The following is a 14595-nucleotide window of genomic DNA, read 5'->3' as shown; positions in this document are numbered from 1 at the left end:
GGGCTACAACTGGCACACTAGCTGAATCTGAATCTGGGGAAAGATCCTTCTGGCCACAGCCTCCACCTGCCCATCCAGGAATAGCCAGGAGTCCAGGAGGGCCCTCAATTTGAAGATCAGCTTCTTCAGGGCAGTGCCACCCTGTCAAGATTATACTGGATATGTCTAGGAACTTAATATAGGAACTCTGTCTTGGTTGCATTCAACTTCAGTTTCTTTTGTCCTCTCCAGACCTTCATAGCTTCCAGAACTCAGGCCGAGACATGGACAGTATTTCCTCTATGGCTCAGGGTAGTAAAATAGAAGTATAATCAGCATACTGAAAGTAGCATATACTAAATCAATAGATTATCTCCCCCAAGAGGTTTTAGGTAAATGCTCAAAAGCCAGGAAGAAAGGACCAAACCCTGCATCTCCCAGTAGACCAGTATCTCCCTCCCCGCTCAGCTGGAACCGCTTGTTGAAGAAGGAGCTGAGCTACCACAAAACAGTGCCTCCAGTTCTCAATCCCTACAGGTGGTCCAGAAAGATACCATGGTCACTGGTACCGAAGGCATTGACAGGAGGAATGCACTATTCCCACTCAGATCCTGACAACAGTGGCAAACAATACAAAAAAAGGCAGCTGCACCCCATGCCCATATTTGAATCCTGACAGGAAGGGGCCCAGGTAATCTATTTTCTGTAGGATGCTCTGTAACTATACCCCAGCTGTAGTTTCAGTCGCCTTCCACCCAAAAAGAAGGTTAGAGATATGGCCACAGTTGTCAAATAAAGATGGATCCAAGGAGAGTCTCCTTAGCAGGGGGCATGCCACAGTCCCTTTCAGGACTGCCAGCATTACTGCCTCCTCCCACCTCCTGAACCCAATCTCTTGTTCTCCCTCTGGACCAGAAGGGGCAAGGATCAAGCCCACAGGTGGCTACTGACAAGCAAAAGAATACTGTGTCAATTTTCATCAGCATCCACAAACCAGGAGTTTTAAATAATGTTCCAGGATGTTGCCCCGCTCACCACGGCAGACTGTACCAATGAGGAATTAAGAGTTTGGGACTCTGAGAGACTTAAACAGCAAGTGCTGGCCTAACCAGTCAGAGTAGCCAGTGGCAGATCTACTTGTTGTCTTCTCCCTAAAAGGGAGTTGACCCTTCTAAACAAGGCCACTGGACAACAACCTGCTGATGTAACAATACAGGAGAAGTAATAACACGTTACCTATCCTAGTTTGTGCCTGTGCTTGATGATACTTATTTTTTGTCTTCCTCCACCGCTTTCCTCCTTATCTTAATCAGCCTATTCATCCTGCCGAGATTTTGGGTGGCATCAGTTATGCTTATGAGGATCAGGAAGTGATCTGGCCACAGCACGAGGCAGATGCAGATGCCCTCATGTCCAAATTAATGCGGTCCAAAGTATGGCCATCTGCACATCTTGGGAGAGTAACAGAGAGAAATGTTTGAAGTGGGATTTTAGACAACAATTTTGGCACCAGTATTTAACTTTGTTTATAAATAAATTAGGTGTAAATAGTGAGGTATTTTGATGATACCAATCGGTTCAGCATACTACAATATGGGAAGTCTGTAGAACCTGGTCCTGGAATTCTTTCTAACTTCTTAGTCATAGCTCTCTTCTAGAACACATGAGAGGAGGGAGGGAACTTATGAATAAAGCAGTTGCCAGCTTTCCAAGCCACTCCCCAGCTGCCTCTCCCACAGGGATGCGGTGGGGGGTGGATTTCCCCCCCACAACCCCATGTCAGATCCGGCCCACTTTCAAATCTGGTTTTTCCCCCCAGATCCAATTTGGTCCCATTCTGTTGAGTTTTGGAGTCCCAACCACCTCTAGATCATTTATTTCCAACCTTAAGTTGATTGGAAAGAATAAAGAGAGATTGAAAGGAGCACAAAAGATCTGTCTAGTTAGATGAATAGATCTCAAACATGCAAATGTAATCCAATATAAGAATGCATAAAACAGTTCAGACATCAGAGGTGTATTGGATTGTTAGTGACTGGTGAGGAAAGATTAGCTGGCTCAATGAAATTGTAAAAACAGTATGTAGCTGCTGTAATTTTTTTTTTTAAACAATTCCTAGAATCATTAAGAAGGAACTGAAAATAAGGCTATTAATGCCCTTCTGTTGTGCCCAGTTATGGTCACATCTGAAAAATATGCTCTCCTGATTCTGGTCATTGAGTGTAATAAAAGACTGACTGACTATACTGAAGTTCAGGAGAAAGGCAACTAAATTAGGAGGCGAGACCAGTTTGCTGTTAGGAAAGATGACACCATTCAGACTTTTTTAGCTTGGAGCAGAGGTGGGAAAGGGCTGCCATGATCAAATATATGAATGACATCATGAATGGTTTGGATAGAGAGAGAGCCAGTTTGGGGAGGCATGAAGCCAGCTGGGTGGCTTTGGGCTGGTCACTTTCAGCCCTAGAAAGGAGGCAATGGCAAACCACTTCTGAAATCATGTCAAGAAAACTGCAGGGACTTGTTCAGGCAGTTGCCAGGAATCAAGACTGACTCGAAGACACCAAAAAAAAGAAAGGATAAAGAGGGGAATTCTTATGTAATTTTGTAAATGAGCAGGTTCTGCAGCCTGAAAAGGTTTAAAACCTTCTGCACTAAGGACTCATCAAAACTCCAGTATCGGTCTGTGAAAAAATAGTGGCACAATTTGTCAGTCGCTGAAAAGAGCATCTGCATAGAAATGTCCAGATGGCAGACTTTGGGGTGGACATATTGGACCATGGACCTCTTCTCCACAAATGATACAGTTCCTATGAAATTTGATAACTAGCTCAACTCATCTGTTTACTGACTACAGATCTCTGTGCAGGCATGCAATTAAGTAGACTTCATGCCTCTAGTTGCTTGTCAGCTACAGTATGTAAGTAATGGTAAGGAAGAGTTGGAGACATATTAATGACTAAGAAGGCAGCTGCCAAGTAACCACAGATATTGCCTTTTATGAACAGCGCAGACCTTTAATTCAGTGTAACCTCCAAGATGTAAAATGAAGATTTATTCACGTAGTTTGGCCACACACATTCTGGGAGTGTCTCTTAAAAGTAACATTATCTTAAATTGCAGACATTACTCTAGTTCTAACAGACCCAACCCAGTGATGTTTTCTGCCCACCCATGTGGGTGGCAGGCCAATGAGAAAGGCCTTTGAAAATGATTTGAATATCACTTTCAAAGATTGATTTATCAGGTATGATTGGCGCCACGGTAGCCCATACTATCCCAGGCAGGGAATCTAAAAGAATGCCACAGTCAGTGATATCAAAAGCAACTGAGAGGTCTCCAAGAATAAACTGTTTACACAGTCCCCAGTGTAAATTGGCCAACCAGGCAAGGAAGATAGTTTCTGTCCCCAAACCAGGCCTAAATCAGATTTGTATTTTCCAGGTCTTCATCACTTTGAGAGGGCATAACCTGCTCCAGAATCTTGCTCTAAAACTTAAGAGACACAGAACAATAATTACTGCAGATTGAATGTCTAGATTTTATTTTTTCATAACTAATGCCCTGCTAAATAAGACACTGACTTCCTTCAGATCTGAGTCTTAAAGATAAAGCTTTTTTTGAGTTGAGCATGGCTCCTGGTGACTTCATGGACGTGTTTGTGCAGTTTTCTTAGATGGGTGCAATTCCCATAAGAACTCATAATGAATCTTGAACTTTCTGTCCTCCATCCATACTGTTCTGCATTGGGGTGTTCTTACTCATGGATTTGGCCCTCTCCTGTTCTATGGGACTTCTTGAAATAGGTAAAGAACTCGTTGTGGGCAAATGAGCAGTGAGTTCAGCTGGTTTTGGAATGGGCTATTGCTTGCTAGCCAGAAACTTGCTATTAGTCTGGAATTTGTTTTATGTGTCGGAGAGCTTACTTAAAAAGGAGTCAGAATCAAACCCATAGGACTGTTGGTTGGCAGTAAAGAGCAGTGAGCTATATCATGTCCTACATGGAAACAATCTGGCGTGTGTCTTGCTGCTGAAATTAGTACAGCACAACCCGCACTTTCCCAAGAGGACTGTTCTCTTTTTCCTGTTCTACTTTGGAATTAAAGTTCACTTTTATCTTGAACACTGGCCGCATATTAAGCCTGTTTATTGCTAAAGTTTTGCTTAAGCGTTCTGGGTTTTGTTGGTGCTCCTGTCCACCTTCCTTTTCAAATGTGTGCTTAGACTTGCTGGCTGGCTTTTTTAGATCAAGAAGCAAGCGATAAGATATCTTGTCTGATAAGACAGTATCCATAGGGTGCATGTTGGACTTGGACCTATGAAATCTCATGCTGAGCTTAGTTATGGACTTTATAGAAGTCTTGTGTATGTTGTAATTCTTTTGCCATTCTTATGGCCTAACAAGGTCCTCTTCCACTGTGCTGATTTAGGTTATAAATTACAGATGGGAAAGATGTGGCCCTCTGGATGTTGGAGTTCAACCTGTCAGTGCTCTCCATTAAGGGAAATTACTTTACATTATGGGAATTTTTATACAATGGAGGATTTTGCAAACAAACAAAGAAAACCTTGATGCACTAGGAAGAGAGGAATAGAAGGCAAAAGGGAAGGAGAATCAATCTGAGAATGCAGACCTGCCCTTTTTTCCCATTGGCCCCCAAAGGAAAGGCCCAAATAGACCATTGGACAGAGCTTTTTTTTTTTTTTTTTTAACCTATATTGTTAGAGAACTGGGTGGTTTTAAGATTTGGTCTGTATGTTGTGGCTCAAAACAAAAAAATAGAAAACAATTCAAAGAACAACAATTGATTGTTGTATGCCGCCCAGAGTCATTTCTTGTGAGATGGGCAGCTATATAAATTTGATAAATAAACAAACAACAAAAACACAAAATGTCAGTCTTCAGTCACAAGGTTCATTCAAGGATTTATGTGATGAAGATCTGACAGGATCATCTAGATATGCAAAAGATAAAATGGCATGAACTTTACAACATAGCTTATGTTGGTCTCCTATCTTCTACAGTAGTTTATGTAAGGGATGGATAACTGATGGGCTGCCTGGTCCTGAAACATGTTTTTCCCAGTCTCCTGAGACTACAGTGCCAAAATTTGATGCCAAAAAATGGGGATGTAACTATTGTTGATTTTTGGCAAGAAATAAAAAAGCTTCTTAAAGCTCAGATAGGCTTAAGCCCTAAGAATGTTTTAAAAACATGGAAGGAAGGATATAATCACATTCCTTCCTCCGGTGATGACATTCTGCCACTGCTTTCCCATTGCAGCAACAGCATTGGTAGAAATGGTTTCCTGGTTTCTAGCTTGGTGCTTTAACCACTACACCAAACCACTACACCCTATAAACCTTATGTCACATTAAACCAGGTTTTGTCCAAACTGTCATTGTAAATTCTTCTGCTAGGAAGAAACTTAGGACTCTTCTGAAGTTTAGCCTTGTAGGCCCCTGCTGCATTGTAGAGCTATAGTCCTAAAGAGGGTATCCACTAAAGTGAATTAAATGCTTCATGTCATGAACTGGCTATTCTTTGCTGTGCTTTAGAAAGGAGAAAAGTGCACGTCGCGTATATAAATGCACACAATCAGTGGTTGTCCTTTGATGTATTCCCCAAAAGCAAGAATTCTGCTACAGAGATTATATTTAATATAAGTGCATGTTGCCTACAGCATCTTTCTGGGAATGTTTGTGGTTTTGGACTCTGGCTCTGAGACAACCCTAAGCAGATGAAACAGACATTACATTCCCAAACAAGCAGCTATTTGCAGTTTTGAAGTCACAAGGGAGCAATTACCTGCATAGCTACAGTAATGTGTGTGTGCGTGTGTGAGGGTAGCTTTCCTAAATGAACACTATGTAGTCTCCATAGATATTGGCAAGATTCTAATATTATCAGAAATAATTTCCTTTTCAGCAAAGCTAGGATCACACATATGAAAGGTTGCTAGGCAGCTTGGCTTGGGCCAGAAGTCTCATGTGGGGAGGAAAATTGAGAGACAGTGTGAAAGGAAGGGCCTTTTCCAAGACAGGAAGTCTGCTGCTGGGAGATAATGGAGGATCTAAGTGGACATTTTGAGGTTGATGCATAATGAAGTGCGAAGCATGTCAAATCACAACTGTGTAATGACCCATCTTACATGTTACTCTGGGGTAATAACATCTCGATCATTTTATCTGATTAGCTCACTGGTATGGCTTTTCCTCTTCAAGCAGAAGGGCAAAAAAATACAGGAGCAAATATCCTGGGCAATGTGACACAAGCTCATATTCAGAAATATTTTTATTATATCCATGGGATTTATTCCAAAGAAAGCTTGTCTAGGATTGCAGCCGCTGTCTTCCGCTATTTAAAAGAAAAAAAAAAACAGGGATGTGCTGAGTCTTTGAATGCTATCACAGACCAACTGAAAAGTACACAGACTTGAAATTAACTGTAATGGACTATGTCCTCTCCACTTGGTTTTTCTGTTGGTTTAGCGTTACACTCCCTCCTCCCTCTTGAACCGCTCATTAACGTTTCCCTGCCAAACTCTGTCATTCTCTGTCTTTGGTGTTTGGAAATTGGAGGAAGCTGCTAGAATTACTAATTGCTCCTGAGCTGTAAATTGGCAAAACAATAGCTCTGCCAGAATCTTCTAGGAGCGGCCTCTGTGTAGGAGAGGGTAGAATTCTCCTTGGGCCTTCAGATTTCTGGCCCTCCTGTTCTCACTTGTTTACAACCTTAATGCGATTCTTCAGCGGCAGGCAGGCGGTGCAGTCCTGTGTGTCCTTCCTCATGCTTCCCATATGTAATCTGTTTAATTAAATGGGATGTATTTGCAAACATGCTAATCTACCCTCTTTCCCCAAATTCCTAACTAGGGTTGAATCTAACCAAGCTTGGCATGTTGTGTGAATGCAGCCACTATGACTCTAATTGACCTTTATTGTATGAACCCAGCCATTGTGCATTAGTGGCTGTATGAGCAAGTTTGTTAACTGTTCATAGCGCTTAAAGTTATTCTGCTCTTGGTTACGTTCTGCACCTTTGACTATCATCACTTGTTACCTGTTGTAGCCATTAAGACCCATTTTGCCCTCCATAAATGGGTGGGCAAGAGACATTTTGGTGTAGTGGTTAAGGGTACTTCGGGCCAGTCACTCTCTCTCAGCCGTAAGACGAAAGCCAGGATGAACTACTCCCAAAAAATGTTGCCAGAAAACTTCATGGACTTGTCCATGTAGTCAGCAGACTGACTCAAAAGTACGAAAAGGAAGCATATTCTCTGGAATGATCTCCCCCTCAATCTATGGCAGCCCCATCTCTGCTTGTCTTGAGACCTGTTTTTTCCCCAGGAGTTTTGGTTCAATTGAACGAAGTCCCTTTTGATTGTCTAATTATCCTGTTTGGTTGCCATTTTATATTTTATACAGTGGGGCAGTATAAAGTATTTAGTCAGCCACCAATTGTGCAAGTTCTCCCACTTAAAAAGATGAGAGAGGCCTGTAATTTTCATCATAGGTATACCTCAACTATGAGAGACAAAATGGGGGGGAAAATCCAGAAAATCACATTGTCTGATTTTTAAAGAATTTATTTGCAAATCATGGTGGAAAATAAGTATTTGGTCACCTACAAACAAGCAAGATGTCTGGCTCTCACAGACCTGTAACTACTTCTTTAAGAGGCTCCTCTGTCCTCCACTCGTTACCTGTAGTAATGGCACCTGTTTGACCTTGCTATCAGTATAAAAGACACCTGTCCACAACCTCAAACAGTCACACTCCAAACTCCACTATGGCCAAGACCAAAGAGCTGTTGAAGGACACCAGAAACAAAATTGGAGGCCTGCACCAGGCTGAGAAGACTGAATCTGCAATAGGCAAGCAGCTTGGTGTGAAGAAATCAACTGTGGGAGCAATAATTAGAAAATGGAAGACATACAAGACCACTGATAATCTCCCTCGATCTGGGGCTCCATGCAAGATCTCACCCCGTGCGGTCAAAATGATCACAAGAACGGTGAGCAAAAATCCCAGAACCACATGGGGGGACCTAGTGAATGACCTGCAGAGAGCTGGGACCAAAGTAACAAAGGCCACCATCAGTAACACACTATGCCGCCAGGGACTCAAATCCTGCAGTGCCAGACGTGTCCCCCTGCTTAAGCCAGTACGTGTCTGGGCCTGTCTGAAGTTTGCTAGAGAGTATTTGGATGATCCAGAAGAGGATTGGGAGAATGTCATATGGTCAGATGAAACCAAAGTAGAACGTTTTGGTCTAAACTCAACTCCTCGTGTTTGGAGGAGAGAGAATGCTGAGTTGCATCCAAAGAACACCATACCTACTGTGAAGCATGGGGGTGGAAACATCATGCTTTGGGGCTGTTTTTCTGCAAAGGGACCAGGACGACTGATCCATGTAAAGGAAAGAATGAATGGGGCCATGTAGCATGAGATTTTGAGTGAATACCTCCTTCCATCACCAAGGGCATTGAAGATGAAACGTGGCTGGGTCTTTCAGCATGACAATGATCCCAAACACACCGCCCGGGCAACGAAGGAGTGGCTTTGTAAGAAGCATTTCAAGGTCCTGGAGTGGCCTAGCCAGTCTCCAGATCTCAACCCCATGGAAAACCTTTGGAGGGAGTTGAAAGTCTGTGTTGCCCAGCAACAGCCCCAAAACATCACTGCTCTAGAGGAGATCTGCATGGAGGAATGGGCCAAAATACCAGCAACAGTGTGTGAAAACCTTGTGAAGACTTACAGAAAACATTTGACCTCTGTCATTGCCAACAAAGGATATATAACAAAGTATTGAGATGAACTTTTGATATTGACCAAATACTTATTTTCCACCATGATTTGCAAATAAATTCTTTAAAAATCAGACAATGTGATTTTCTGGATTTTTTTCCCATTTTGTCTCTCATAGTTGAGGTATACCTATGATGAAAATTACAGGCCTCTCTCATCTTTTTAAGTGGGAGAACTTGCACAATTGGTGGCTGACTAAATATTTTTTGCCCCACTGTACACAGCTTATTCAGTATACACTGAAAGGACGCATGATTTAGTGAAGTTTAATAAAAATATTGTAGGTTGAAACAGGGAATCATCTTTTAAAATTTGTTTCATTCTAATATGGATCATTTTCCAGAATTGTTGAGCTTTACAACATTGCCACTAAATATGAACTGTCTAGCATTTCTTCCTGTTGTCTTCAAACTAGTGAGAAGAGTCCTGCTTCACTCTGGGTGGTTCTGCACTATGTGTTGCAAAGGAAACTCAGTAGAATGAAGGGCCAGGGAATCTGAGCTGCTGTTTAGTGATCTTTAACACAAATCTCTGATCAATTCCCATGGTTTCTGAGGATACCGTTTGAGAACTTTGGCCATTAAAAATAGGGTGATTTCTGACTCCTGCCCAGTGGAGCTAGGAACTTCTGAAAGTATTGTGGCTAATTTCTTTAATGATAAAATAGCAGGGAGCTGTGAAAAGAGTTTATTCCATTTCTGTCGTATTTACATCATGTCAAAGTTATTTGCTAGTCTTAACCGAAAATTGCCACTTGTGTAACCTTGCTGCCTGTAAAGAGCATTTTTCAAAATGTCTTTAACATATCCAAATAGAGTGAAACTCTAGCCTTTAAAACTAGGGGAATAAACATAGGTTAGTAGGCAAAGTGGAAGGAACTGGAGAATTACTGCCCAGTCTGAAAAATTTATTTTGGATAATGATGGGTACAAGGTTAAGAAGGCTGTCATATTAAACTCGGCAACTTTCTGGATAAACTATTAGACAGCAGGCAAAGATTTGCTGAATATGTTGATGAAAGCTTTTGAGATCTGCAATAACTCATGTGACTTAAGATATGCCTCTCTAGATTAATAGTGCTAGTTATTCAGGCAGCAGTGTGGATTGCTTATTTTTAGCTTAGTGTTATATTAACTGAGTCTTATGGCTTGTTCAGTAAATCATATCTGAAACAATCCTGGCTTTGTATTCTGAGTAAAGACATCCATTAGCTATGTATGATGGATACATTCCCTGTCAAGTTGGCCCTGAATCCTTGGAGGGTGGTCATTTGGGGGCACCTTCTGTGCTCAAGACATAGCTGCCTTAATCTTCATACATCCTATATGTGCGTTGAAGCAAAGATTCATGGTGTATTAAAAGAGCTCTCAATAATGCAGTGAGGCCAGACAAATTTTGCGTTTCAGAGTATTATGTGAGTGGATGTTCTGAGATAGTTTTGCATTTTGGGGGCTGGTTCTATGGCTTTTCTCCCTCTTATTCTCCCTGTCGTAAAATTAGGTGCAGTCATGTGATGCCTCACTTAACAACCACACCACTAAATGACCAATTTTCCAGTCCCTTTTATCATAAATCGAGGACTACCTATAGACTGTAAGCCATATTTTACAAATTGCAATGGCTAGATTTACACAATGTGCTGAGTAAAAATTAAAGCACATTTTAGCTAAGAATTATATGTAAATCCAGGCTTTGCCTAAGAATTAGGCCTCTGTTGTTTAAGCTAAATCATTATAGACTTGGAAAAGACCTTTGAGGTCATCTAATCCAACTGCCTACTCAGTACAGCATTGGCTAACTATTTCAAACAGCTGCTGTAACTCAAATACTATTTCAGGTTACAGGGAAAAGAAACAGTGCATTGAAACAGGAGCAAGTGAAAGAGGGGGCATAGCAAACTGAATTCTTCACAACCAGGCAGATCCTAATTGTAAAGGATCAGTACAGGGGACTTTAATCTGCTGCTTTGGTTCTTTATGTCCCTACATAATAAAGAAAACATTGATTTTTAAACATCACCTGCCAAAGGGCTCTTTAACTTGTTGTTGTTGTTTAGTCGTTAAGTCGTGTCCGACTCTTCGTGACCCCATGAACCATATTGCGCCAGGCCTTCCTGTCCTTCACTGCCTCCCTGAGTTTGCTCAGTTTCATGCTCATTGCTTCAGTGATGCTATCTAACCATCTCATCCTCTGCCGTCCTCTTCTCCTTTTGCCTTCAATCTTTCCCAGCATCAGGGTCTTCTCCAAAGAGATCTCTCTTCGCATTAGGTGGCCAAAATATCTGAGCTTGAGCTTCATTATCGATCCTTCCAATGAGCAATCAGGGTTGATTTCCTTTAAGATTGACTGGTTTGACCTCCTAGCAGTCCAGGGAACTCTTAAGAGTCTTCTCCAGCACCACAGTTCAAAGGCATCAATTCTTCGGCGCTTGGCCTTTTTATGGTCCAGCTCTCACAGCCATACATTACTACTGGAAAAACCATAGCTTTGACTATGCGGATCTTTGTCGGCAAGGTGACGTCTCTGCTTTTTAATATGCTATCTAGGCTTGCCATAGCTTTCCTCCCAAGGAGCAAGCGTCTTTTAATTTCATGGCTGCAGTCTCCGTCTGCGGTGATCTTGGAGCCCAAATAAATGAAGTCTGTTACTGCTTCCATTTCTACCCCTTCTATCTGCCAGGAATTGATGGGTCCAGATGCCATGATCTTAGTTTTTTTAATGTTGAGTTTCAAGCCAGCTTTTGCACTCTCCTCTTTCACCCTCATCAAGAGGCTCTTTAGTTCTTCTTCACTTTCTGCCATTAGGGTGGTATCGTCTGCATATCTGAGGTTGTTGATGATTCTCCCTGCAATCTTAATTCCGGCTTGTGATTCTTCCAGCCTGGCATTTCTCATGATGTACTCTGCATATAGGTTAAATAAGCAGGGTGACAGTATACAGCCTTGTCGTACACCTTTCCCTATTTTGAACCAATCGGTTGTTCCATGACCGGTTCTAACTGTTGCTTCTTGGCCCGCATACAGATTTCTCAGGAGACAGGTAAGGTGGTCTGGTATTCCCATCTCTTTAAGAATTTGCCACAGTTTGTTGTGATCCACACAATCAAAGGCTTTTGCATAGTCAATGAAGCAGAAGTAGATATTTTTCTGGAACTCTCGTGCTTTCTCCATGATCCAGCGAATGTTGGCGATTTGATCTCTAGTTCCTCTGCCTCTTCGAAACCCAGCTTGTACATCCGGTAGTTCTCGGTTCATATATTGCTGAAGCCTAGCTTGTAGGATTTTGAGCATAACCTTGCTAGCATGTGAAATGAGTGCAATTGTGCGATAGTTTGAGCATTCTTTGGCATTGCCCTTCTTTGGAATTGGAACGTAAACTGACCTTTTCCAATCCCGTGGCCACTGTTGCGTTTTCCAAACTTGCTGGCATATTGAGTGCAGCACTTTAACACCATCATCTTTTAGTATTTTAAATAACTCAGCTGGAATCCTGTCATCTCCACTAGCTTTGTTGTTAGCAATGCTTCCTAAGGCCCACTTGACTTCACTCTCTAGGATGTCTGGCTCAAGGTCAGTGATCACACCAGCGTGGACATCAGGGACATTAAGATCTTTCTTGTATAGTTCTTCTGTGTATTCTTGCCACCTCTTCTTAATCTCTTCTGCTTCTGTTAGGTCCCTGCCTTTTTTGTCCTTTATCATGCCCATCTTTGCACTAAACGTTCCTTTCATATCTCCAATTTTCTTGAAGAGATCTCTAGTCTTCCCCATTCTATTGTTTTCCTCAATTTCTTTGCATTGTTCATTTAAGAAGGCCTTCTTATCTCTCCTTGCTATTCTCTGGAAATCTGCATTCAGTTGCTTATATCTTTCCCTTTCACCCTTGCTTTTCGCATTCCTTCTTTCCACAGCTATTTGTAAAGCCTCATCAGACAGCCATTTTGCTTTCTTGCATTTCTTTTTCTTTGGGATGGTTTTAGTTGCTGCCTCCTGTACAATGTTACGGACCTCCGTCCATAGTTCTTCAGGCACTCTGTCTACCAAATCTAATCCTCTAAATCTATTCATCACCTTCACTGTGTACTCACAAGGAATATGATCTAAGTCATACCTGAGTGGTCTAGTGGTTTTCCCTACATTCTTCAATTTAAGCCTAAATTTTGCAGTAAGAAGCTCATGATCTGAGCCACAGTCAGCTCCTGGTCTTGTTTTTGCTGTCTGTATAGAGCTTCTCCATCTTTGGCTGCAAAGTATATAATCAATCTGGTTTCGGTATTGACCATCTGGTGATGTCCATGTGTAGAGTCGTCTCTTGTGTTGTTGGAAAAGAGTGTTTGCTATGACTAGCTTGTTCTCTTGACAGAACTCTATTAGCCTTTGCCCTGCTTCATTTTGTACTCCAAGGCCAAATTTGCCTGTTATTCCGATTACTCCTTGACTTCCTACTTTAGCATTCCAATCCCCTATGATGAAAAGGACATCTTTTTTTGGTGCTAGTTCTAGAAGGTGTTGTAGGTCTTCATAGAAGCGGTCAACTTCAGCTTCTTCAGCATCAGTGGTTGGGGCATAGACTTGGATGACTGTGATATTGAATGGTTTGCCTTGGATACGCACTGAGATCATTCTGTCGTTTTTGAGGTTGTACCCCATTACTGCCTTTCCCACTCTCTTATTCACTATGAGTGCAACTCCATTTCTTCTAAGGGTTTCTTGCCCACAGTAGTAGATATAATGGTCACCCGAATTAAATTCACCCATTCCCGTCCATTTCAGTTCGCTGATTCCCAAGATGTCGACGTTCAATCTTGTCATCTCATGTTTGACCACATCCAGCTTGCCTTGGTTCATAGATCTTACATTCCAGGTACCTATACAATATTGTTCTTTACAGCATCGGACCTTCTTTTCGCTTCCAGATACATCCACAGCTGAACGTCCTTTCGGCTTTGGCCCAGCCGCTTCACTCTTTCTGGAGCTACTTGGAAATGCCCTCCGCTCTTCCCCAGTAGCATATTGGACACCTTCCGACCTGAGGGGCTCATCTTCCGGTGTCATATCTTTTAGCCTTTTGACATTGTCCATGGGGGTTTCTTGGCAAGGATCCTGGAGTGGGTTGCCATTTCCTTCTCCAGTGGACCACATTTTGTCAGAACTCTCTGTCATGACCTGTCCGTCTTGGGTGGCCCTGCACGGTATAGCTCATGGCTTCACTGAGTTACGCAAGCCCCTTCGCCACGACAAGGCAGTGATCCATGAAGGGGGCTCTTTAACTAAATATGCCTTAATTGGTCGATAGCTAATAAAGCAGTGCTGTTCTTGCACCATACTCACCTGGGATTTTGGTGGCTAAAGTCTTGTAGAGCTGGGACTTCAGGGTATTATTCTTGTGAAGAATCCAGGTTGATTGTTGACTTTGAGGTTTCCTCCATGCTTCCTCTGTATTAACAGATTGAGAAGATGTAACTACAGTTGGGACTGATAGCAAGAGTTTTCTTTGAGCGAAAAGGGCAAGAAACTTACCACCAGGGTCCAATAGATTTACCTAATGGCAAGAGCTCTCAGTTTTCCTGCTCCAGCTTGCCTCCCTTGGTGCAGATTAATTCTGAAGGGGAGAGGGTGGAGAAGGTTAAACAAACAAGCGGAGCTTCCAGCCAGGCAGCCAAAAGGAACTTGCTGTCAAAGCATCTTTAGTGAGGCAGAGCAGAAATTAGAAAAAGAACCAGATGGCATAAACATCGAGACACTCTGGCCAGACTCCTGGCTGCTTACAAAGCAAAGGCAGCCTCCAGCCTGCACAGGAGAATAT

General features: G+C 42.3%; 1 protein-coding gene and 1 long non-coding RNA gene across 2 annotated transcripts in view; one reads left to right on the top strand and one right to left on the bottom strand.

The window, feature by feature from the left end:
• Window positions 1–14595, top strand: part of NET1 (neuroepithelial cell transforming 1) — a 78113-nt gene that overhangs the window by 12149 nt on the left and 51369 nt on the right. The gene's annotated exons all lie outside the window — the stretch shown is intronic.
• LOC148215997 (uncharacterized) lies at window positions 6319–14366 on the bottom strand. The gene is made up of 3 exons (XR_015796300.1): window positions 14332–14366; window positions 14121–14225; window positions 6319–6337 (listed from the first exon to the last, which is right to left on the bottom strand). It is a non-coding gene; the product is annotated as an uncharacterized LOC148215997 (long non-coding RNA).

This window comes from Python bivittatus, unplaced genomic scaffold, assembly GCF_059951505.1.
Source record: "Python bivittatus isolate LINGU-HERP-01145 unplaced genomic scaffold, Pbiv_v1 ctg000330_np1212, whole genome shotgun sequence".
NCBI lineage: Eukaryota > Metazoa > Chordata > Lepidosauria > Squamata > Pythonidae > Python > Python bivittatus.
This window is presented reverse-complemented; position numbering and strand designations above follow the sequence as displayed.